At 36.1% G+C, this 23,283-nt stretch overlaps 1 protein-coding gene across 4 annotated transcripts in view; it reads right to left on the bottom strand.

Moving 5' to 3' along the window:
* The window catches only part of CDK14 (cyclin dependent kinase 14), a 701,485-nt gene that overhangs the window by 616,336 nt on the left and 61,866 nt on the right, over positions 1 to 23,283 (bottom strand). For 2 of the 4 annotated variants that reach the window (XM_044386363.3, XM_044386367.3), the window contains exons 2-3: positions 20,616 to 20,679; positions 7,119 to 7,183 (exon numbers count right to left, since the gene is read on the bottom strand). The gene's annotated coding sequence lies outside the window, so the exon portion shown is untranslated. The remainder of the gene's footprint in view (positions 1 to 7,118; positions 7,184 to 20,615; positions 20,680 to 23,283) is intronic. The other 2 variants (XM_044386366.3, XM_057304140.1) reach the window with 1 other exon arrangement.

The following is a 23,283-nucleotide window of genomic DNA, read 5'->3' as shown; positions in this document are numbered from 1 at the left end:
TTGATCATAATGTACATGATATTAACAAAATGAAGGATAAAAATCATATTATCATTTCAAAAGGGTGCAAAAACAGCATTTGACAAAATTTAATATCCATTCATGATAAAAAAAACTCTTTCAGAAAACTAGGTATAGAAGGAATGTACCTCACCATAATAAAGGCCATACATGTCAAGCCCTCAGCTCACACCATGTTCAACAATGGTAAGCTGGAAGCTTTTCCTCTAAGATCAGGAACACAAGGATGTCCACTTTGCCACTTTTATTCACCATATTACTGGAAGTCCTAGGCAGAGCAATCAGGCAAAAAGGAGGAAAGAAGGGGGCGCCTGGGTGACTCAGTTGGTTAAGCATCTATCTTTGGTTCAGGATATGATCCCAGGGTCCTGGGATGGAGTCTTGTGTCAGGCTCCCCGCTCAGGAGAGTCTGCTTCTCCCTTTCTCTCTGCCCCTCCCCTGCTCATGTTCTCTCTTGCTTGCTCTCTCACTCAAATAAATAAATTTTAAAAATCTTTTAAAAAAGGAGGAAAGAGAAAGAAAGAAACAAAGAAAGAGAGAAAGAAAAAAGGGCATCCAAATTAGAAAAGAAGAAGTAGACTGTTTCTATCTGTAGATGACATGATATTATATACAGAAAACCCTAAAGATTCCACCAAAAGCTGTTAGAACTGATAAATGAATTCAGTAAAGTTGCAGGACACAAAATCAATATATAAAAATCAGTTGTATTACTACATACAAATAAACTATCAGAAAGAAAAATTAAGAAAACAATCCCATTGACAACTGTATCATAAGGAATAAAATACCTATGATTTAACCAAGGAGGTAAAAAGACCCACAGAATAAAAACTATAAAACAATGATGAAAGAAATTGAAGATATAAATGAACTGAAAACTACTCCAAGCTCACGGATTGGAAGAATTAATATTGTTAAAATGCTTGTACTACCCAAAGCAATGTACAGTTTCAGTGCAATTCTTGGCAAAATTCCAATGACATTTTTCAACAAAATAGAACAAACAATCCTAAAATGTGTGTGGAACCACAAAGGACTGAGTAGCCAAAGCAATGTTGAGAAAGCACAAAGCTGGAGGCATCACACTTCCTGATTTCAACCTATATTACAAGCTGTAGTCATCAAAACACTATGATACTGGCATAAAAACAGAAACACAGATCAATGGAACAGAATAGAGAGCCCAAAAATAAATCCACACATATATGGCCAATTAATTTATGACAAAGTAGCCAAGAATATACAGTCAGGAAATGACAGTTTCTTCAATAAATGGTGTTGGGAAAACTGGACAGTCACATGCAAAGGATAAAGGTGGACCCCTATCTTATACCATTCATGAAAATCAATTTAAAATGGATTAAAGATTTGAATGTATGACCTAAAACCATAAAACTCCTAGAAGAAAACACAGCTCCTTGATTTTGGTCTTGGTGATGATTTTTTTTTTTAATTTGACACCAAAAGCAAAGGCAAAAAATAAATAAAAAAGTGGAACCACGTTAAACTAAAAGATTCTGCACAGCAAAAGAAATCAACAAAAAGAAAACGCAACCTGCAGAATGGGATAACATAATTGCAAATCATATATCCAATAAGGGGTTAATACCTAAAACTCAGTAGCAAAAGATGAACAATCTAATAATAAATGAGCTGAGGAACTGAATATACTTTTTCCCAAGGAAGACATACAGATGTCCACCAGGTAAATGAAAAGGTGTTCAACATTACAAATTACCAGGGATACACAAATCAAAACCACAGTGAACTATCACCTCACACCTGTTAAAATGGCTATTATCCAAAAGATAGGAAATAACAAGGGTGTGGAGGAAAGGGGAACCATTATGCACTTTTACTAGGAAAGTAAATGTGCAGCTGCTATGGAAAACAGTATGAAGGTTCCTCAAAAAATTAAAAACAGAACATCATATGATCCAGCAATGCCACTTCTGGGTATTTCTTCAAAGAAAATGAAGTCGCTCTGTCAAAGAGATATCTGCACCCTTGTGTTCATGCAGCATTATTGATAATAGCCAAGACATGGAAGCAACCTGAGCTACAGATGAATAGATAAAGAAAATGCAGTATATATATATATATATATATATATATATATGTATATATACATATATGTATATATATATATGTATATATATGTATATATATATATATGTATATATATGTATATACACACACACATATATACACACATATACACACACATATATACATAAATGTATACATATATACATATATATGTATATATACACATATATACACACACATATATATACACACATATCATTGTGTGTGTGTGTGTGTATGTATGTGTGTATATATATATATATATATATATAATGCAACATTATCCAACCAAAAGAGAAGGAAATCCTGCCACTTGCAACATGGATGTACCTTAAGGGCATTATGTTAAGTGAAGTCAGACTGAGAAAGAAAATTCTGTATGATCTCACTCGTATGAGGAATCTAAAAAACTGAACTCACAGGTACAGAGAACAGATTGGTGGTTCCCAGAATCGGAAAGTGGAAAGTGGGTAAAAGAGGTGAAGGTAGTCAAAAGGTAGAAACTTGCAGTTATAAAATAAATAAGTTCTGGGGATATAATGTATGGCACGGTGACTATAGTTAACAACAGTATACTCTATATTTGAAAGTTGCTAAGAGAGTAGACCTTAAAAGTTTTCATCACAGGGGCACCTGGGTGGCTCAGTCATTAAGCATCTGCCTTCGGGTCAGGGCATGATCCCAGGGTCCTGGGATTGAGCCCCACATTGGGCTCCCTGCTCCGCTGGAGCCTGCTTCTTCCTCTCCCACTCCCCCTGCTCATGTTCCCTCTCTCGCTGTCTCTCTCTGTCAAATAAATAAATAAAATCTTAAAAGAAAAAGTTTTCATCACAAGAAAAAACTGTAACTGTGTGAGGTGGTGGATGTTAACTAAATTTATTGTGGCAATCGTTTTGCAATATGTACATATATAAAATCATTACATTGTATACTAAAACTAAAGGTCATAAGTCAATTATATCTCAATAAAACTGAGGGAAAAACAAGAAAAATGAAGAAGGTAAAGAGAAAAGAATATGGGGAAAGAAGAAAAAAGCCTCTCGTTGGGTTATAAGATTGTGACAATGTTTGTTATCATAAAGTTATACAAAATTTTACCCTTGTTATTACATAAGTTATTACCCTTGTTATTACATAAGTTATTACCCTTGTTATTACATAATAATAATAATTAAATTGATTCATTTTCTTGCAAAGGAGAAGTATGACAAAATTATGTTCTTGATTAAGGGATCTGAGGGTCAGTATTTTTATGTTAGCAAAATGCTCTGTTTAAAATGTATATATATACACACATTATTATATACATTTATATATAAATACGTATATATCAAATGACATATACTGTAACACTTCAAAAAGTATATACTAAACCGTAGAATACGGTAATCATCTCATAACATTGTACTTAATGTGGCTCAGTGTCATAGAACATTGTAAGTGGTTCTAATTCTCCTAAAGCAATCTAGCCTTTCTTTTTCCCTTAGTTCAAATCAAATGTGTAAGATTATAGAATGCTGAGGGCTCTTTTGGAGAAACTTTCCCAGGCACCTTTGAGGAGACAATTGGAGAGAATGAGAGACATTTGATTAAGCATTTTGAAACATGGATGTTTTGTTCTTCTGCCCTCTTCTTGTAAAAAAGAAAAAAAGAAAGAAAATCATACTGGCAATTGCAGATGTTTATAAACACTCGATTTTTTTTTGGTTGCAATTATCTTTTCAAATCAAATAACCTCCGTGTATAGGGTTGAGCAGTGAGTTTATGCAAGAGGATATGAAAATATCCTTTAGTTACAATCTGTGTCTAACAGTGCATGATATCCAGGGCATTATGTAATATTTTTGTACACAGTGTTGCTATTGAAATTATTCTGGACGACCTATAATGCTTTGTACATAGTAGGGTCTCAAATGTTGGGATTAAAAACTCTACATAAATTCATGCCTAAATACAGAACTTGATTCCTTATGGCTTTAGTATTTGATTTTCAGATGACTAGAAGACTACCTTTAATGTATTAATCATATATGCTTTGGGATTTTCACAATGATGAGCAAAGAAAACATTTGAGCTGGAAGTCACTGGAAGTGTTTGAACCAAATAAAAAGGTAATAAAAAGTAAACCTATCCTTAACTTTATAACCAAGCATGGATTTTTCTGGTTCATTATTGTACAGTTGAGAAAGCATTTCCTCCAGAATTGTTCAGTTTCATGGACAGGAAGTTTTTTCTAACACAATAACCTCCTTCTTGTGTGACTTCAGACAAACTTAAAGGAAATTTTTTAGCTATAACTTCAAAGAGAAGCCGTTTTCTTTCTTTTTTTTTTTTTAATGATTTATTTATTTATTTTTGAGAGAGACAGAGAGAGAGGGAGAAGGGGCAAAGAGAGGGGTTGGAATCTCGAGCATACTCCCTGTTGAGTGCAGAGCCCAATGGGCTCCATCTCACAACCCCGAGATCATGACCTGAGCCAAACTGAAGAGTCTTGACACTAAACCGACTGACCACTCAGGTGCCCCAGAGAAGCAGCTTCCTATGAGATGAAAGCTACGTCTTTTCAAGCCTAGCTCCACTTCTTAAAGCCAAATTATCTTGGGCAATTCATTCTACTGAGGCGAGCTTGTTTTTCAAATTCCTTATCTATACAATTGGGGCACTAGTACCTGTCTGTCTCAAAGGGTTCATTAGAAAATGAGAAAACCACCCTTTTCTTGAAATCTGTCAAGATCACAAATAATTTAGGGTCAGACTTGGTCTACAAGTCTAAAACTTGGTCTCCTCTCCCAGGCATAACATTCAGTTTCATGAGGTAAGACAAAGAAGTTTGGATAATGAGTATGAAATTTCAGTTGACAACTGGTAGTAAGTTGACCGTTTTTCTTAAAGATTTTATTTTATCTTAAAGTGAGAGAGAGAGAGTGCACATACCCTGGGGGTGGGGCAGAAGGGAGAGGGAGAGGATCTCAAGCATACTCCACACTGAGCATAGAGTCCAAAGTGGGCTCAATTTCATGACCCTGAGGTCACGTCCTGAGTGGAAACCAAGAATCGGAGGCTTAACCAGCTGAGCCACCCAGGGGCCCCTAACTTGATCTTTTTTTATCCCTCTCCAGATTGTAGCTTCCTAAATTGAAAACCACCCAAAGTTCTAGTTAGAATGGTGACTCTCTCTAATAGACACCTTTCCCTCTTTTCTAAAATTTGCTTCACTCTTTTTGTCCAAAGCTGACATTTTCTAGAACCATCTTGATTCAGCATTATCTATGCAAATCAAGAAGTTTCTGAAACTCAACAAAACGGAGAAGATGTCTCCTCAGTAAGAATCACACAGGATGGTACAAAAGGGAGAGTAAGGTTTTTGGTCAGAATAATGCCAGATGGGTGGAAGAGCCTTAGGAAGAACTAATCAGAGGCCATTTTAATTTATAGGCTGTTCACTTTAAATCCCAATGTGGATATAATGAGCTCAGAATTATAAACGAAAATCATTTAAAACCTCAGTGCTTCATGGGCTGCCAGTACTTCCAAATGATTGCATTCTTTCAAAGTAGTCACCATGGAAAATGCAAAGCTTTTTTCAACTGCTGAAACCATTTTGGATTTTTCTTTACAAATGGCTATCATAGTTCGGGCCCTCCTTTTTCCTCCCTGCTTTTTCATTTCTTCTTTTTCCATGCACAGAAGTTCTTTATAGTCTAAACCTGACTTTGACCAAAAATGGGTTTTCTGCAACAGTTACCTGTTCATCACATATGGCTCTGAATGCCTGCCTTTTCAAAAACAAATGCTTTGTTCCCATTCTCAGCCATCCTCAAAGAATGATGACCTGCCACTACTAAAGATATATTTTAAATGTTTTGCAGGTTTTTAAGGACATTTCAAAGGAAGAGGTCCAAAGACATTTTAAGTAATATCAGCAGCACTGAAATAAGTGAATAATTTCTAATGGTAAATACTCTTATGGAAGAAAATTAAGTTTGGTACTTAGTTTCAGTGTTTGTTAAAAAATGAGTCAAAAAATCAGTCAAATTTAAATTTTTGTTATACTTTATATATGGATATACACTATGCATGTACGTGTATATATCTATAATCTTAAAATCTCTTGCATATTTTTAAAAGAAGAGTTAGAATTGAAAGCAGCAGCAGAAAAGCCAGCGTGTAAAATGCCATGGGAGGGCATACCTGCTGAGAAAATATAAATGTAAAATAGATCTGACAGACTACCTTCATAATTTTACCCAGGAAAGCAGTAATAGGAATAAAAATGTTGTAAAAAAAAAAAAATGCAATAGCACTTCAATATTTGAACAACTTTAAAGGCTCTGGCTCCATAGTCAACCTGTCAGGGATCTAAAAACCTTTAAGAACCCTTCGTTTTTTCAATAATCAATTTCAACATGCATTTTATTCTATGATTTTGCTTGTTTGTTTTAATTAGTAAAGTGTTTGGGATAAGTTTTTTCAACTTTAAATTTTATGTCTTTTTCATATACTTGTAAAGACTGCATTTACATATTATCTAGGGGTTTCATTTGTTATGTACTCTTGAAAATTCAGTAATCATAAATGCAAAACCTTTTACTCCTATAGCACACACACAGGGTCTTTTTAATAATTCAAAGAGCTTTCTACAATGATGAAGTCATACTGATGAACTCAATAGGAAAATTCTAATATTATTAAATATAACTTAAATAATTCACTGTAGAAGCCAGGCATAATAGAGCAAGAAAAATAAATTCTAAGTGCTCAAAATATTTTGCTTTTTCTTATGCCAAGGCATATTTCTTAAATCACAGTGACAATTTTTCCTCTCTTTTGTTGGAGTACATGACAGCTACTCATATACTGGAGCAGGTGCCAAAGATAAATGCTTTCCTATTAAAGTCAAGAATGTCAGCATTCTGTGTGCAATGATGGGCAGCCCTCTATCATTTTGCATAAGATATCTCCTGGGAAACCTATCACCAGACCTTATTACCACACTATCAACTTACTTTCATCTCAAATTGTTATTCTTCAAAGACAGCCAGCTGAGTTGCACTTTACTTTTTTAGATTCCCTGATAGGCAATGAAAGAAAAAAGTCACATAGAGCACAAAAGAATAAAGTTATTCATAATTTCATTTAACACCAAACAAATCCAAAATCACTAATTCTTTAAATATAGTATTTTATGATTTATTGATAATTATTCAACCTGATTATGTAAAGTAAGAGAGTAAGAAAAAAATTAAAACATCAGTACATAATTTTTTAAAATATAGAATTATACTAGATCCTAGAATGAATTAATTAGGGCCAGTAATGAAGAAATTAATTAAAAATTCTACCAAAATTACAATAAAATAAATAAAACATGGCTTAATATTTTTTATTTCCTTTGGTGTTTATTTATAGAAGTCTTTTTTCAGGTGATTATAAATCAAGAGCCATACTCAGGTTGTGTGATTAAAGGATGATTTTTTTTCACAATTTACCAAAGGTGACATGACATTCTACAGAAAATAATGGTCCATACTGAATTGTATTGAACTGAGAAATGAAATTGAAATTTGTTATGGTGAAAGAAGAAAAAGATGAAACTCCCCCAAAGACATCAATTAATGAGATTGTGAAAAGTTTGTGAAAACAGCCATATGTAGAGAATTAACACAAAATGGATATATTTTTAACATTCTGAAAGTTAGTATGCTTTTGATATATGAATCTTTCTAGTAAAAAATATATATTTAAACCAGGCAAATGGCAATCTTATAAACAGGAAAACAAGGACTCCTGGTTATTCTTCAAATTTTTTCTACACCTTTACCTAGAATTATAAGAATAAAGCTTCAGTCTGTAACAAGTTTAATAAAACTTGAATTTCCTGGACCCCACTGCATTTACAACTGAAGAATGAGGCTGATTGGGTTCGCATTGCATATATAAGCCCCAAGAAAGCTACTGAAAAACCTATTACCAAAAAAAAAAAAAAGCCCCAGAAAGGCAAACTGAGAGTTCTATAGGACTATATTCCTTTCACAGTGAGGTTCATCATTTACCCTAAGGTGTGTCTGTGTATGTGTGTGCCCGCGTGTGTGTGATAACGGAGTACTATTCAGTCATGAGAAAGAAGAAAATCTTGCTATTTGCAACAATATGGGTGAACCTGGAAGATACTATGCTAAGTGAAATAAACCTCCCAGAGAAGTACCAAATAGTATACTATATCATTTATAAGTGGGATCTGGAAAAGAAAGAAAGAAAGAAAGAAAGAAAGAAAGAAAGAAAGAAAGAAAGAAAGAAAGAAAGAAAGAAAGAAAGAAAGAAAGAAAGAAAGAAAGAAAGAAAGAAGAAAGAAAGAAAGAAAGAAAGAAAGAAAGAAAGAAAGAAAGAAAGAAAGCCAAACGCACAGAAACAGAGAATAAAATAGTGGTTACCAGGCTCATGGGTGGGGGAAATGGGGAGAAAATGGTCAAAGGGTGCAAGCTTTCAGGCATAAGATGAATAAATTCTGGAGATGTGATGTACAGCATGGTGAGTATAGTTAATAATATCGTATTTCATACTTGAACTTTGCTATGAGAGTAGTCTTAAACATTCTTATCACACACACACAAAGGTAACTATGTGAGGTGATGGATGTATTAACTAAACTGTGATAATCATTTCACAATGTATATGTAGTTTAAATTGTCACTTTAAATATATATGATTTTACTTGTCAATTATACCTCAATAAAGCTGAGGAGAAATTAAAATAAGGACAAAGGCCAGGAAATGAACTGAAGTGGAAAGACATTACCTGAGATAAAAGAAAGCCTCGATTGACTAAATGGTCTATCACTTCATGGGGGAGAAAGACAGAGGAAGTTCTTGGGTTTTGGTGGAACAAGACAAATTACTTATTTCTATATTGCTGTTTCAGTGCTTCAACCAAAGTCAAATTTTCTGCCAAACATAGAAATCAATCTTTGATCCAGTGCAAGATCTATCTTGCTGGGTGTTACAGCCACATCAACTTAGACAAATTTGGTTTCTCCTAGCTCTAGTAATTCCAATATTGATGTCTTGGCGGGGGGGGGGGGCAGTGTCTAAATATATAGAATCAAGCTTTTTTCACCCCCATTATGACAATGGATCATTTTCTTCACAATTTTTGGTATCAGATGATCCTCCCTCCCCTGTCAAATTTAACTAAAGCCATATTAGTTTTATATCAAAGTACAGCAAATAGCAACAATATCAAATATAAGTTTATGCTTCATCTTCTAAATTTTTCCTAAAAGGCAGAAGTTTTAAAAAAGCTGGTGAAACACACTTACTAATTAATGTATCAAAACATTACTGAATTTTAATGAAGAAACTACCTGGTATTGAAACAAGCCTGGCATAATTTTGCTCTATTAAAAAAAATCCTCTAGTATTTTCCTTAAATTGTTGAGTCTTCACCTCTTTTATTTTAAAGTATCTATAGCATTAAAAGTGTGTTGTCATTAATCTACCCAAAATGTCATCAACACAGATACTAATGATATCAATCATTACCTCAGATTTGCTATTCTAGGGAAGATTTTTGAATAGTGGAGCAGGTTTTGTTTTGGTTTTTTTGTGGGTTTTTTTGTTTTTGTTTTGGTAATAAATGTAAACAAAATTAGAATTTGAGTGTTTATTGTCTGGTAACACTGATTAGAAAACAAGAATGTCATACATAATCATGACTGTAGCCTTCAATCCCTACGTCATATTTAAATTTACATGTTAGATACTTTAACATTCTATATTTATACCACTTTATGTTCCAAGGAAAGAACATTAAGATTGTAAAACTAGCTAGGAAGAAGATTACTCAGAAGTTTTAAAAAGTTTTAAATTAACCATAAAATCTTGTCTCAAGAGCTTTTTCAACCCTTATGATCTCAAATTACTGAACAAGTCATAATGTAAAAGCAATGAAATACTCTACAAAAATGTTCAATAGAATTTAAGATTTTAACTTAAGGGAATTTGAAAGTTCAATCATTTTCAAAGAGGCTGTAAGGATGATTAAAATCCTGAAGGAAGCCTGAAAGAAAAAGGACACAGTCATTATTGAAAATGTAATACAATGTTAACTCTCAGGTTTCATGTTTAGACTAGAAAGCTTATATTCAAGGCCTTTACACCAATTTTTACAGAAATGTAATGTTTTCTGACTCATGGTCCATCCACTGAAAAGCTGTACATGGTTAATAATGACTATCAACTCAAGTTAGTCACACACACGGCGGTAAATTGGAAATGAAAAGCTTCTTCAATTACCAAAACTAACAGAAATGATTTATTTCCTTCTACTGACATGAAAGGAAAAGAGTTGAATGCTCCTGAAGGATAGCATTTATGCACCCTGCCCGAAGGTCACAGAGCTCACTCAGCACAAATATTCCCAGAAAAGGTTCAACTTCTCAGAAAAGAACCCATCTATTCCAAAAGGTCACCACGTCAGCTTGACTTTTCGTCTGCTATGAGAAAAGTCCTGTCGAAGTTGGTTACCGTAAGGCAGCTGCTGTGCCAGAGCATGATACCCTCCCACAGAGAACCGTTTCCCACATGCAGCAATGCAGCTCCTCCACTTCAGACTATTTCTTGCTTTCCCTGACGCCATTCTTAGTCACAATCTCATGACTTTGCTCTTCCATCTCAAATACCCACTCCTCTACATTTAACACAGGCTTATTAAACCCAGCTGAAAATCACACCCTCTCAGTCAAGTTTAGTGCAACTCAAACTCCTTCTAATGGTGTATAAATGCCCACGCTATCTGATCCTTGCCTCTGTCTCTAGCTCAACCCTTTGCTCACTCCAGCCACATGGAATTTTAGTTTCTCTAAAACCCCAGGCTCTGTCTCATCCCAGTCTCTACCTGGAAATGTTCCTTCCCCTACCTTGCTCCTGACTAACTCCCTATCATATTTTGGTCTTTGCTTAAACCCTACTTCCTCAAGGTGGCCCTTCTTATTTATCTCAAGCAGTTTCCTCACCTTCCCCCCCCATCCCAATTTCAGTCCCTTCTTTTCTTCCGAGCAGTATAATTATATTCCTTTGCTCCTCACTTTTTTTGTATGTACGCTGGGATGATTGTCTTTCTTTCTTTTTTCTTTTTTTCCAGCGTTACTGAGATATAATTGACATATAACATTGTGTAAATTTAAGGTGGGCAATGTGTTGATTTGGTACTTATATATTGCAAAATGATTACCACGAGAGCCTTAGCTAACACGTCCATCAGCTCACATAATTACCATTTCTTTTTGTGTGACATTTTAGTTCTATTCTCTTAGCAACTTCCAAGTATACAATACAGTATTATTAGCTATAATCACCATGTCATACATTAGATCCCCAGAACTTATTCATTTATTTTTTTTTAAAGATTTTATTTATTTATTTATTTATTTATTTATTTGAGAGAGAGAGAGAGAAAGAGAGAGAGTGCTTGCTCGTGCATGAGTGGGAGGGAGGGGCAGAGGAAGTGGAGGAAGCAGACTCCCCGCTGAGCAGGGAGCCTGATGCAGGGCTCCATCCCACAACCCTGAGATCATGACCTGAGCAGAGATGCTTAACCGCTTAACCAACTGAGCCACCCAGGTGCTCCAGAACTTACTCATTTCTTAATAGAAAGTTTGTACCCTTTGACCAACATCTCCTTTTCTCCCCACAATATTGTCTGTTTTGTACACAACATACCCCCAAGGCCTGGCACAAAGCAAAATGCAATAAATACTTATTCAATCAGATCCATCCTACCTCAACCTTTTTTCTAACTCTTTTGGTTCTTATCAGAATTAGAGCAAAATGAACTCATCATTTAGTATTATTTCTGTCACTCGAGTCACGCCAGGAACTGTAAGGTGCTGCCACACAACTATTATTTACTGAGGGTTTATTATGTGCCAGGCACTGCTGTAAGCACTTTACATATGCTATCTCATGTCATCACAACCATGTAACCAAGTAACCATTTCTATCCCTATTTTAAAGACGAGGAAACTGAGATATAGATAGGTTTTAACGTGCCCACGACATCCTAAACAAGAAGTGGCAGAGCTGACATTCTGTACTCTATTGATAAAGCATAATTTCCATAACGATGAGTACCAGGGGAGAGGGGAGAGGAAAGTGATATGGAGATTCAAGGCGGAGAGGTAACATCTGCTGAAGGGAGACCAGGAAAATGTGGTCGAAGGTGAGAGTAAGGTGAGATTTGAAAAAAAGTTTTGACATATGAATACCAGGAATTGGTGCAACAGGCCCTTATCAGAAAGAAAACAGAACAAAGATAAAGGGAAAAGGGATACTAAGTGTGCACAGGAAATAGAGATAGTAGAGTTTTTACATGTTGTCCCATCTCTTGAGCCCAAATAGGGAAAGTCCTCACCTTATCACTGAGAATTTATCTGTGGTCAAAAAAGGAATGAAACTATAATCAAGATTTTAAAATAATAATTACTTCTGACCTATTCTCTAAGTTTTTGGTAATCTCCCCAGTTCATTATCTATTTCTGGTGGCTATTCTCTCAGCAAGCAGATTTTAAGTTTTTTGTATTACACTTTTATCGGAGGGGTTGAAAATATCAGTGGACACAAGAAAAGGTCAGAGAAGACTAGAGAGCGGCTAGGCACTACCCACAAGTGATATCAATGGTTTGGTGATAAAATAGCACCCTTGCCTTCAAGGGGTTTATATTCTGACACAGAGATGAAATGATTGGTATAAACTCTTACAACACACTAAATATGTTAGAAGAAATACAAAAGGCTATAGAGCACTAAAATTCTGCAAAGCAAATCTTTTTAAAATTAATTCTAGTAGGTATTTAAATTATAATGATATTTTCCAAGGATGTTTATGCACAACCTTTTCAAGGCTGAGAACAGTAAATTTTAGCGATGAAAGGCACAGCACAGGAAATACAGCCAATGGTACTGTAATAGTCTCATATGATGACAGAGGGAGGCTACCCTTAGGGTGAGCACAGCACAATGTATAGAGTCGTCAAATCACTGTGTGGCACACCTGAAACTAATGTCACATTGCGTGTCAACTATACTTCAATAAAAAATGTTTTAGGGGCGCCTGGGTAGCTCAGTTGGTTGGGGGGCTGGCTTCGGCTCAGGTCATGATCTTGGATGGACCCTGCTTGGTGGCGGGGGTGGGGGTGGAGGGGTGTCCCTGCTCAGTAGGGAGTCTGCTTTTCCCTTTCCCTCTGCTGCTCCCCCTGCTTGTGCTCTCTCACTTGTGCTCTTTCTCTCAAATAAATAAATAAAATCTTAAAAAAATAAAGTTTTAATTAAGAAAAAATAAAATGAATTAATCTATTCCATATTTGGGTTATTAAAATAAATAAAGTTAACCTAGTGAGTCATTAAAAAAAGACAGTGAATTTCTTTGATAAGGTGTACTTATAAAATAAAAGCTTCTCTGCATCAGTTATTTACATAGAACAGTAGAGAGTCTCATCTAAAACTTTATTAATGTGGTAACCATAAATTCCCCTCAGTGAATAATTCAACTCAGCATTTGCTCTTTAAGTTCCCTGCCTGTGGCTTTCTATAATCAAAGTTCTTGACTGGAGAAATTTAAATAACCTTTTTTTCCCCTCTCACAGTAAAAAGCAATTACTTTCAATTCCCTTTACATGGTGACCATACTCCCATTAAAACATTTATCTAAAGTCCCAAACAACTGAATACACACAGACACACACAGCCACACACACACCCACGCTTCACACTTGCATTAGGTAGTTAAAAGCTGAGTCGAAGGTGTGCAGTCATTCTCCTTATATATTCTGTTGAATGCACATAATTTTTTTTCGTTTCATTTATTCACTCTAGAAAGCCCAACATCCAGCTTCATTTTACAAGTTCTGGCGCTGGAAAACTGGGCTACAAAATCACGAACAGTCATTTGCTTTTTTTTTTTTTTTTTTTTGAGTTGATGTGTTTGGTAAATGGCATTCTGAAAACCATAGAAATTTAGAGTTTTCACAATACCTTAGAAAGCATCTAATCAGGGGAAGACCAACTTAGACACAGGATTCCTTACCCCTTCCGGAGTGGAGACTTGCTAATAAAGCCCTGTTCTTTCCCACTGTGCCTGGGCATTCCTCAGATTCCTTCTCTGCAAGATGCTCCAGGCAACCTCTATCCTGTCAGATAAACCATTTATTGTGCATGATCCTTCCCATAAGATAGAAAATGTATCCTGCAATTGAAGGCACTTTAGAAAGCTATCATCTGTTCTCAGCTACCATAGTGCCTAGTACTCAGCAAAGTGCTCTTTAGTATCCTGAAACATCTTAATAGGATAAAAACATAACTGCAACTTACGAAACAGACTATGTGTATGGACAACTCCTGTCTGTGGCATGCGTGTGGTGCTCCTGACCACCCTTATCCTGCACCTTGGCATTACTACCTCCTGGTTCGCTCACTGTGCGAGTTGCTCCTCCATTTTCTTGCCACATCCTAGATTAAGGCCGTCCTGGAAGAGCCATCCTTGCCCTTCTGTTCTTCCCTTGACACCCTCTACAGTATTTTCACCCATACCTGTGGCTTCATATACACTGTTTCCTCATTTAGGTTTCCAGCTCAAATTTCCCCCATGCCACACCCATGCTCCCAACTCTCTCTCTCTCCTTTTTTTAAGTTTTATTTAAGTAATCTCTACACCCAACATGGGGCTCGAACTCATGACCCTGACATCAAGAGACACACGCTCCTCCAACTGAGCCAGGCAGGCGCTCCCCCCCGGCCCCCCTGACCACGCTTTCAACTCTGGAGTTTCTAGGTGCCGGTCTTGCTATACTACAAATTCAACATGAAAACTTTGTCCTTCTCACCAAAACTCACATATAATCTGTGCTTTTTCACTTTCGTGAACTTCATTGCACATTCTGCTTCCTCTTCCAAAAATTCTCTCCTCTAACAGCTCCAATCTCTGCCTGTAGATATGCTGTCCATCCTCAAACTCAGCCGATGCTACAATGGTCACCAGGTAGTACTACTTGATGCTGCAAACACAGGTTCTCTTGACTTTAACTCAACTCTCAGGCTCCTATGGACCCCTATTATGGCACCTACTTTATTTTATACTATGGAAACTTATACTTATCTCAAGGTCCTACATTCCTTAAAAGATTTTAAATGGTCTCAATTTACCCTCTAAGGCTCCTCTATACGTTCCCAAGTGCCTATAGAACTATAGTGACATTATAGGCAATAATAGAACCATTTACTGAGTAGTTACTATGTGCTAGCTACTATAAAATAGCGTTTTACATACAGCATTTAAGTTGCTTCTCATACCTTTTATAGTGTTATTATTTCCCTGTTATATAGGAACACGTAATATTTAAATAATTTGCTCAGTATTAACTAGCTAACAGGTGATGGGCAGAAAGTGGAACCCAGGAACTTGCTGATTTGGGGATTGGACTCTTTCTACTTGATGGTGGATCTTGTCTGGCTCTTTCACCTGCTCTTGAGCTACCATTTGTTGATTATATATTATATTCCAGGAGCTTTTCCTACATTATTCTTAAGCTTCCTTGCAAAATGATTATTATTATTCCTATATGCATGAGGAAATCAAAGCTCAGAGATGTTAAGCTATTCACCTTAGATCTCACAGCTAATAAATTCCAGATGCAACTTTTAAACCTGATTGCCTAACTCCCCTGCCCCCCACCCCACCACAAAAAGCACTTGTCATATTTTAGGAGGAGTCCCTTAAGAAAAAAAAAATACTACTGCCTTTATAATTATAATAATAATTATTATTACTTTATTAGTCACAGGGTTTCATTTATGTGGTTCTATTTCATTTAGATGTCCTTTTGATAGAACCATCCTGTATACATTTATAGAAAAAATATTATTCCTGCATTATATTTTGTCAACTTCTTTCTTTACATTGACTACATAATCCTACACAATCTTATAAATAACTTGGGGGAAAAAAAGCTTGTTTTTCCAAGAATTTGATGAAGTTTTACATTAAAATGATCTTGATATCAGAAAGATAAAAGTTATTGATATAAAATGATTGCTTGTATGAATAACACTAGGTCAGGAATATGCTGAGGAATGTATATTTAGTACTTGTTTTTATTAATTTCACCAGATCATTATGTTGTGCCTGGTACTTCTATTGCATTCAGCTTGGAAGTTTGAGATAAAATACTACACCTAAAGAAATAAGAAGGTACTGCTATAAATGCCAAAATGAATCTGAACTAAATGCCATGCACAGAGAGAAAGAGAGGGAAAAGGAAAGATGCAGGATCAGAATCAACCATTAGATTTTAAAGGAATACAACAATATAATTTTGAAAAGGAAAAATTAGGGGATGGTGATTTTACTAGAAATTGCCTGACTTATTTATGAGAAAACAATACTCAATACTGAATTATCATGCATGCAGTAACTACTAAGATAATTAAAAGATACTTAAAATACAGATATTATTTAATGTTACCTGACTTGAGTGTCATTATTCAATTTTGCCAATGCTACTATTTGGGAAAATCCTTTTGGTTTTGAGGGGGGAAATTGCAGGTGAACATTGAAAATTAATAAAACCAAAATCTTCCCAAGCAAAGAAATAACTCCAAAAGAGTATCCCTCCATTATAAAAGTACTAGTTTCTAGAGCTCCTGGAGGATTCTGAGTAAAACTAGACACACTTGCAATGCATTATAAATGTGTAATTACCATTTAAATGGAGGGAGAAAAACTGGTAAGTGAAAGGAGAAAAAGGTATTTTCTTACAGCCAACCAGACGCTGCCATTTCAGGCAATGATCATCTAATCTACAGTCAGGTTAACAAAGCTATTGTCATTCTGCCACTCACCCTTAGCCTTTTAACTGTCGCTCTCCTCCACCAGAAGGAAACACAGGTAAAGTCTTTCTCCTTGACCATCAGTCACAATTTGGTCATTAGGCTCTGGTATGCCTAATATGTAATTCAACAGCGTATGTTTCCCAAAAGACAGCTAAGAGACATAAAGACTTCTCTCGAGTCTCCCTTTTTAATTACTTGGGCACCCAAATTATGAGAGTGAATGAAATTCTGAAGCAGATCTCTCTACTGGCTGCACAGTTGTGACTCTTAGGATCATCCTTCTCTCCCACAGCCCAACAAAGGCTTTCCTTAATAACATTCCTGTTTGTGGGTTTGGCCAGGTTGGCAACTTAGGTGTGAAAAATACTGCCTTGTTCCAAAAAGGCATTGAACATCCTTTTCAAATGAGTTTAAAATGTGCCACGTAGATTTCAAAACTCTGGAAAAGTACCAAATGTGTTTTTATCAGATAGCTGCATAATAAAGTATAGGAGGGTAAAAGATTTGTCAAAAATCACACAAATTAAGCGGAAAGATCCCTTCCCTGTCACATGTGATTCCAGAAGTCTAATCTATTCCTTTGGGTTGCTGCTACATTTCTTATCATGAGATTAGCTACTTCTTATGACGTGTTTGTCAAAACCCATTTGGATTTATCAGGGTGGCACATGTTGGTTGAATTAATCATTGCTTCTATCTCAAAAAACCGATTATTTCCAAAGCAAGCATATAAATGTGAAGCATGAAGAACTTAGGAAATCATGAAGTGAAAGGCTGTGCATAATCAACCATGTGACAGAAGTGATGGGATTATGAGTTACATGTGGCTACTTTACTCTAGCTTTCCCTTTGTATTTTCCTTTGGCTATTTTATTTGGTATCTTTAACAAAGTTGTCACAGTGGTGCCTGGGTGGTTCAGTCGGTTAAGCATCTGACTCGATTTTGGCTCAGGTCATGATCTCATCTCAGGGTCGTGAAATGGAGCATCCCCCGTTAGGCTCCATGTTAAGCGTGGACCCCACTAAAAATCTCTCTCCCTCTCCCCCCACTAGTGTGCACACACTCTCTCTCTTAAAAAAAAAAAAGTCACAATCAGTGTGATAACTTAGTCAAACACAGCCATTCAGTGGTCTTTTTTGTCATCTAAACCAAGGGTCCACAAACAATGACTCAGACGAAATCTGGTCCTCTGAATGTTTTTGTAAATAGAGTTTTATTGGGACAGTCACGTACATTCGTTTATGTATTGTCTATGGCTGATTTTGCACAATGACAGCAAAACTGAGTAGAAGATAAGGCCCCCAAAGCCTAAAATATTTACTATCTGGCCCTTTATAGAAAATGTTTGCTATTCTGTGATCTAAACTGTTGCATTTCTCAATGTTCTAGAGGGAAATAATACTCTCTGGCCACAATCTACTCCCCCAGTCTCTATCCCTATAGATCTACTTGTCTCTACTTCACCAAGACAACCCATTTTTCAATTACCTTCTTTTTTGAGTAAACCTCCCATCATGAGTTTACATATCTCTCCCTTCTCAGTCACTATCACAACTAATTCCATTCCAAAATTTATTTAACCTGAAAATAAAGCTGATCACATTGACCCATTCTCTGCATTAGGTCAAATCACCACCATCACCACCATCATCATCATCATCATCATCATCAATTCAATAACAATGGAAAGATAGAATTAAAAGAAATGTAAATATTACCTAGCTTGTAAAGAAAGCATTAAAGTGGTGAAGGGGGATTGTGCCCTTAATGAGCAGTAGAACATTTCAAAATCCTGTCTTCCAGCATCACTACTCTTAGTATCCCCCAAATCAATGACAGCTGCTACGGTGCACTGCCCAGGCCACCCTTTCAGGATCAAGGCACTCATTCCTCCAGCTGCCAGGCTCTTTTGGGGAATTGTCTTTAAACAGAGTCGCCTCACTCAACATTAAGCCTCCTTTTAGAGAGTGTCCCATATCTAATGATGGTTGATATAGGCGTTTGGGCTCCTGTGCCTCAATTAGGGAGGCCATCCAGGTTCCAGAGCTCTCCATGAGATTGTTCCAGGGCTCTGCAGTGACTGTATGATGATTCAACTGTTTCCCCTGCACAAGTCTGTTTATCTCTCTAAGTGTTATTCTTAAAAGCATTCCCCAATAAAGTCCTACAGGCCAATCTCTGTCTTGGAGCCTATTTACCAGGGAACGCAGTTTAAGACAGCTGCTTTCTTCAAATGCTTTCTCATCCCCTTCTCATTACCCAAACTAAAGCTTCCCCAGTCCCAGTCTTACTCTTTATGTCTCTCTCATCACAGGCCTGTGTCCTAACAAGCCTGGTTAATTCCTTTTCTCTCAAAAGAATTCACTATCTTTTCTTTAAGTTTAGTAATTAGATATGAAAAAGAATCTGTAAGCAGTTCTATATTTTGTGCTAGTATGTTTTTAATGTCTTATTCTAAGATTTTAAGGTGTTGTCATATCGAAGTTTTGGACTGGAATATCAGGTCTAATTTTTTTAATGTTTCATTGTTTTATTTTTAACAGAATATCTAACCAAAAAGCATTAAAAATCGTGTCTTTTACGTTATGCACTTAGAAGTTTTTATGTGATTATTATAGGGTCAACTGTATAGGGAAAGCTCTTCTGCAATAATTTTCCCCCTGCAATAGCATTTTTGACTCAAAGTGAAATGCTCTTCTACAAAAGTTAGACAACTACGCAGCATGAGAAGACATAAAACATTTTAAAACAATCCTATTATCATCAAGTTCCTCTTTGATGAGTCTGCTTCAGGAAGGAAGGAAGGAAGGAAGGAAGGAAGGAAGGAAGGAAGGAAGGAAGGAAGGAAGGAAGGAAGGAAGGAAGGAAGGGAGGAAGGAAGGAAAGAGAAAGGAAAGAAAGAAAAAAGAAAAAGAAGAAAGGGAAAGAGGGAGAAAGACAAAAGAAGGAAGGGGAGGGGCCGGGAGGGAAAGGGAGAGGAGGGGAAAACAAAGTTGAAAGAAAATTAAGAGGAAATCATTGTAAATTCATGAATTACTTTGCATGCCGTACACACACACACACCAAACCAAATTAGTCACTGTTTCCATCCATGAGACAGTCCAAGGCTGTTCATCATCCAGCATTCTGGAGATGTTGATAAGAGGGTCCTAGCACTGAATGAGGGTTTGGGCAGGATGACCTTTACACATGGAAAGATTCTGTGACTACTCTAGTAACATTCGTGGTAACAGTAGTAACAATGTCGGGGAAAATTCTAAAAATCTTACCTGTAAAATCTCATTTTGTCCTCAGAGCCACCCAATGATTTAGTCACTATTATTAGCTAATATTAACAAATGAGTAAACTAAAGTAGAGGCAGATTTAGTTAGTCGTCCAATATGACATACTTAGTCAACGAAGCCCATATTTCAACTAAGGCAGCCTGACCGAGGAGCTGTTATAGCTCCCTTTTTTGATGCCTTCTATTACATGTTTTCAGGCATTGAAAATCATTTACATTTTACAGATTTGGTTTCCACTTACTCTCTTAATAATTCTGATAACGTTTCTTAAAAGTTGTTTAATAGGAGGAGGGAAAAGGCATGCAGACAATTCATGCAATACAATTGGGAAGCTTACCATTGAAGAAACCCTCTTTCTCTCTCTGGAAATCTATCTTTTCCAGTTATCTATTCATCATATCCTATGAAAAAAGAAAATCAATTTACCTTTTCAAAGTCTTTCTGAAAAGTCAGCGATGACTTAACCTAATTTTAAAATGCTAAACACAAAATATTTGTAAATAACAATATGGTCTCTTTTAACTTTAACATTTTGGTATTTTACTTTTAATAATTTAATTTTAATATTACTGTGATTTTAATATTTTAAATTTTAATATTACTGTGATTTTAACATTTAGGGCTCCAAGTGACTTATGGTCTTAACTGACTTGGGTATGAATTTAACAAAGAGGAAAGGGTCAAATATTTTGTGGTGACCACAAGACTAATTGTCTCCAGTGACAGAAAACCTGTGGATGCTTAATGAATCCATAATCCCAGCATAATCTGAATTCACTTGCTAGAGAAGTACATACCAAGGACTGAGAGGGGGGATATTACCACCACTCCTGCAAAACAACTGTGGGTGAGGAGCATCATGGTCAAATAACACAGAGTGTACAATGTTTTTCAGGGTCCTTATTTTCCTCTTCCATTGTCAGAAGTATGCTTATTCTATGTCTCAAATAAATGATCATTAGACTACCACATGCAAATAAGTTACCAGTAACTCCCCAATTTGTAAATCCAAAGGACACCCATGAATCTCTCTCCCTCCATATTCAGACCCTCCTTTTTTGATCTCTATGACATCACTATCTCCCATTTTTCCATCTTTAATTCCTTTTGAAGAATCCTGTCTCCTTTACTCAACCCTTTAATACAAGCATTCCCCCTGGGTTTGCAGTTTATTCACTTGGGTGGAAAATAATCCTGCCTTGTGAATTTGATTACATTGTAATCCCTACAATGAATCTAGTGTAACTAATTGTTCTCAATCTGTGAATAGATAACTGTTTCTACCAAAATAAATAAATACCCAACCTTGTGCTCTTTTCAAAGCATTTCTCCTAGCCCAGTTTGCTGTGAAGTTTTAAATGGAGGGAGGAAAACTGAAACACAGAACTATTCTCTGCAGTCCTCCGGTTTGATTTCAACCCCAGGAAACAGCAATCACCCTGCACTTCAGCTCCCCAACTCAAATAGCTTTTTGGAACAGCTCATGATCCTGTTACCACCAAAACAATTTCTACATAAGATGACCTAGGTGTTGGCAATGGAGTGTGTATGTGTTTGACATTTCATCCTTACCCCTACAAGTTTCACCCCACTTCTTGTTCAAATTTAGTATTATGTCCTAGAGGGCCAGAGCAGCACAATAACCTGGATGCCCCCCAAAGTCATTTTTAATAGTAATTATAATGCACTTTGTAGTTGTCCTATTTCAATTATAAAGCACTTTCCTCAGTCATATTCTGATCTAAAATTTTTTTATGGTCCAATTATCCAGGTGAAAGGAGGTGGGGAGGGTAGAGTTCTGACTCCAGTTGGGATTCTAGGATCCAGGCCTGGGTAGCCAGGGAGTGGGAGGACCTGCCCAGGGTCTATGCGTAATAAGCCGAAGGAAGCCAATATCTGAATTTTGTAAGTAAGGGAAAATTTAAATAATCAAGTTGAGAAGAGTGGATAGAGGGTCAGCCAACTAGGTAGATGAAGTAAATTAATTCCTTAAGGCAAAGGTCATCTTTTGTTGAATTGCTTTAGTGGAGTGGGAGTTGGGGGAACTGTGAAATCTATTAATATCCCATTTGGATTGGGAATTCTGCCCTCTTCTCTATGAACATTGTGGTTTTACCCATCCTAGACTAACTATTGAGGTCATAAGATTGTGTCTTAGAAATTAGAACAAAGAAATCTGCTGTTGTGTTTCCTACCCATACTTTAATTTTGATGCCTGGAAAAAAGTAAGGGCAAGACTTCCATCTGTGGGTTACTGAGGGTCTGGGACATCCAATCAAGTAAATGAATCAAGTAAACACTTGCCAGCAGTAGGCCCACGGTGAATATTAAATGTGTGTGGTCTTCCAGCAATACAGACTTGAGCTCTGTTCAAAATGATGATGAACTTAGAATTAATGAGGTTTATGTTCAGAATAGTTAAGGTTATAATTGAGATTACAGTTGACTCTTGAACAGCATGGGAATTAGGGGTGTCAACCACCTGGTTGAAAATTCAAGTATAACTTTTGGCTCCCCCAGACTTAATTAATAATAGCCTACTATTGAGACTCACTGATAACATAAATAGTTGATTGACACATATTTCACATGTTATATGTAATATATTCTGTACTCTAACAACAACGTAAGCTAAATAATATGTTATTAAGAAAATAAGGAAGAATACATTTACAGTACTGCACTGTATTGATTGAAAAAAATCTGCATAAAAGTGGATTTACACAATTCAAACCTGTGTTGTTCAAGGTTCAACTGTATTTCATTACGTTAGACTGCATTTATGCAATTTTTTATTATCATTGTTTTATTAAATTAAATTCTCCTTTTATTTATCCACCAGGAGAATTTTAGTGTTTGATTAAGAAAAACATAATTAAAGTAAGTGGGATATCAATAAAAATATCAATAAGTTAGCAATAGAATTAACGATCATTTGTTTACTTGTCTGTGACCCCTTAGTAGGGCATAAGCTCCAGGAAGATGAGGAAGTAATCCTTTTTTTA

This window comes from Ursus arctos, unplaced genomic scaffold, assembly GCF_023065955.2.
Source record: "Ursus arctos isolate Adak ecotype North America unplaced genomic scaffold, UrsArc2.0 scaffold_3, whole genome shotgun sequence".
Lineage (NCBI taxonomy): Eukaryota > Metazoa > Chordata > Mammalia > Carnivora > Ursidae > Ursus > Ursus arctos.
The sequence above is the reverse complement of the archived record's forward strand: the minus strand, read 5'-3'. Positions and strand labels throughout refer to the sequence as shown.